Source organism: Bidens hawaiensis, unplaced genomic scaffold (assembly GCF_021521415.1).
Source record: "Bidens hawaiensis isolate Kalapana, Puna unplaced genomic scaffold, B.hawaiensis_p1.1 tig00041714_1, whole genome shotgun sequence".
NCBI classification, from domain to species: domain Eukaryota; kingdom Viridiplantae; phylum Streptophyta; class Magnoliopsida; order Asterales; family Asteraceae; genus Bidens; species Bidens hawaiensis.
The window spans coordinates 33,150-37,074 of NW_027497387.1; positions in this window are offsets into that span (position 1 = coordinate 33,150).

The window sequence follows — 3,925 nt, forward strand, 5'->3', positions numbered from 1 at the left end:
GTCCGGCAACCCTCGGTAGAAGAAGCTTCCCACACTGAAGATGAAGGAAGCGCAGCTGGAGGAGACCAGAACAACAACGAGGAAGTTCAACTTAGCCCTGCAGTTCAAGCAGCCATTGTTCAGGCTGTAGTTGCTGCTGTGAAGAACCTGAATCCCGAAGGATCTGCTGGAAGCCGTGAACGAACTGCAGAAGGAGCGGGTGGTGATGGTAGAAGGGTTGGGGAAGGTGAAAGAGGGGCCTCGAGTGGGGATAAGTCTGTGAAAGTCGATGATAGGAGAGGAGGACAAGGTGGGTGCAGCTATAAGTCCTTCAAAGGTTGTGACCCGCCTAAGCTGACTGGTTTAGGAGACGCAATCGCTACTCTCCAGTGGATAACCGCTATGGACAAGGTTATCCGCATTAGCGAATGCCGTCCCGACCAAGCTGTGGGCTATGCTACTCAGTCATTCATAGATGAGGCTATGTATTGGTGGGAGAGTGTGGAGCAGAGGAAGACCCGTGAAGAGATCAAAGGGATGAAGTGGGAAGATTTGAAAGAGTTGGTAATGAAGAAGTTCTGTGCAGATGCCGAGGTTGAAAGAACGGAGATGAAGTTCCAGAATTTAAAAGCCGGTATGATGACGCATCGTGAGTATACCACGGAGTTCAACCGACTATCTAGGTTGGTGCCTGACATGGTTGACACTGAGGTCAAGAGAATCAAGTGTTATGTGAGGGGGTTGCCACAAAAGGTCCGCGTGTTAGTCAGGGCGATTCAACCTGCTACTTTTGATTCGGCTGTTGGACTCGCGGAAATGGTCTATGCTGACGTGGCCGCGGATGATAGGGTGGAAAGGGACGAAGAGAAAGAGAAGAAAGGGGTCACTCCTGCTAAACGACCCGGTACTCAGTTATGGAACTCCAGGGATAAGAAACAGAAAGTGTGGGAGAAGAGATCGTGTAAGACCTGCGGAAAGAGGCATGGTGGTGAGTGCAAGTGGGGTAAAAGTTCTAATGTTTGTCTCAAATGTGGAAAGGCTCATGGTGGAGAATGCAGAATGGGGTCGAATGCCTGTTATAAGTGTGGGAAGGTAGGGCATTATGCCAATGAGTGCAGTGCGAAGCCAGCATGTTACAAATGTGGCAAGACAGGCCATATGTCAAGGGAGTGCACTGAAGGTGTAGCTGGAGGTAGTGGAAAGAAGGATGCCGATCAAGCTAGGCCCAGAACTAGAGCCTACATGCTGACCCAGGAACAAGCCAGGCAGATTCCGGATGTCGTCACAGGTACGTTTCTAGTGAACGATGTTTCCGCTTCTGTATTATTTGATTCTGGTGCGAATAGAAGTTTTGTAGCTACGACGTTTAGTAAACTAGCTAAAATGAAAGGCTGCCGAGTGTCTGAAACTTTTGTAGTAGAAAACGCAAGTGACACTTCGGTGAAAATAACAAAAATGGTGAAGAATTGTAAGATAGAGTTAGAGGGACATGAGTTCCCTGTTACTTTGTATGTTATGGCCTTAGGAGGGTTCGATGTAGTCTTGGGTATGGATTGGTTGTCTGAGTTTGAGGCTCAGATAGTATGTAAAAGTAAGATGATAAGGTTAAAGTCATTGGATGGTAGTGCGGTGACGGTTTATGGTGATAAGGAGAGTTATGGACTTAATGTCATTTCGATGATAAAAGCCGAGGGTTTGTTAAGGCGAGGGTGCGGTGCCTACCTGGCGTATGTTGTCAACGCTACGGCCGAGACGAAAGAAATGAAGAATGTTCCTATTGTGCGCGACTACCCAGAAGTATTCCCTGAGGATCTTCCGGGGTTGCCACCGGAGCGAGAAATAGAATTTCAGATAGATTTAATACCAGGAGCCCAGCCCGTCGCGAAAGCGCCTTACCGTCTAGCACCGTCCGAGATGAAGGAATTAATGTCCCAACTGCAAGAACTCCTCGACAAGGGTTTTATCAGACCGAGTGTTTCTCCATGGGGCGCACCGGTTTTGTTTGTGAAGAAAAAGGATGGAAGTATGAGAATGTGCATAGACTATCGTGAGTTGAATAAGCTTACGGTAAAGAATAGATACCCCTTGCCTAGGATTGACGATCTGTTTGACCAACTGCAAGGTTCGAGTTGGTTCTCACGAATAGATCTCAGATCAGGCTACCATCAACTGAAGGTGAAGGAGGTAGACATCCCTAAAACAGCGTTCCGAACGCGGTATGGACACTACGAGTTCCTTGTAATGTCATTCGGTCTAACAAATGCTCCTGCAGCATTTATGGACATGATGAATAGGGTGTGTCGACCGATGTTGGATAAGTCGGTTATCGTCTTCATCGATGACATATTGATTTATTCAAAGAGTGAGTCTGACCATGCCGAGCATCTGAGAGAGGTATTGGAAGTTCTGAAGAAAGAAAGGTTGTACGCCAAGTTTTCGAAGTGCGCGTTCTGGTTAAGAGAAGTGCAATTTTTAGGTCATGTGGTTAATCCGGAGGGGATTACCGTGGACCCAGCTAAGATTGAAGCGATAACGAATTGGAAGACTCCGCAGAATCCGACTGATATACGAAGTTTCCTAGGGTTAGCCGGCTACTACAGGAGATTCATCGAAGGTTTCTCCAAGATAGCCGCACCGCTGACCGGTATGACCCGAAGGTCGATAGTATTCAGCTGGGGAAAATTTCAAGAAGAAGCCTTTGAAGAATTGAAGAAGAGACTCACGCAAGCTCCAATCCTTACTCTACCCGATGGTGACGAGGATTTCGTTGTTTGTGCTGATGCTTCGCATCAAGGATTAGGTTGCGTGTTGATGCAACGAGGGAAGGTGATAGCTTACGCGTCCAGACAGTTGAAGGTCCATGAAAGTACTTATCCGACGCATGATTTGGAGTTAGCAGCTGTAGTGCATGCTCTTAAGATATGGAGGCACTATCTGTACGGCACTAAGTGTACTATCTATACCGATCATAAGAGTTTAAAGTACTTCTTCGAGCAGAAAGAATTGAACATGAGGCAGAGAAGATGGTTAGAATTGATAAAGGATTACGACTGTGAGATTAAGTATTACCCCGGTAAAGCTAACGTGGTTGCTGATGCGCTAAGTCGTAAGAATGAGGAAGTCCTTGCAACAGTGAAGTCATACAAGCTGATTGTGAACTCAAGTCTTTTTGAAGAAATCATCAAAGTGCAGTCGGAGGTGTTAGTAGATGAAGGGTTAGTAAAGAAAGAAAGGATTTATGGCCAGCAAGATGAGTTGGTGGAAAACACTCATGGAGTTAAAACTAGGTTCGACCGTATGTGGATCCCACGCCATGGAGATCTTAGAAGTCGAATCTTAGATGAAGCTCATAAGTCAAGGTACTCAATCCATCCAGGAGCTACAAAGATGTACCAAGACTTGAAAAGAGATTACTGGTGGCCAGGATTGAAGAGCGATGTAGTGGATTATGTTGGTAAGTGCTTAACTTGCTTACAAGTCAAAGCCGAACACCAAAAGCCTTGTGGGAAGATGCAACCGCTAGAGATACCTGAGTGGAAATGGGAACACATCACCATGGATTTCATAACTAAGCTACCTCGTACAGCTAAGCAACATGATACCATCTGGGTGATTGTGGACCGTTTGACCAAGAGTGCTCACTTTCTGCCCATACGAGAGGCCATCTCGTCAGAAACGTTAGCAAGCTTGTTCATTAAAGAAATTGTAACCAAGCATGGAGTACCGTTATCGATCGTGTCTGATAGGGATACACGGTTTACTTCGAGGTTCTGGAAGAAATTTCATGAAGCTATGGGGACGAGGTTGAACATCAGTACGGCGTATCATCCTCAAACCGATGGACAGTCTGAAAGGACGATCCAAACCCTTGAGGATATGCTACGTGCTTGCGTTTTAGATTTTGGTGGAAGTTGGGATGATCATCTGCATCTGGCAGAGTTCTCCT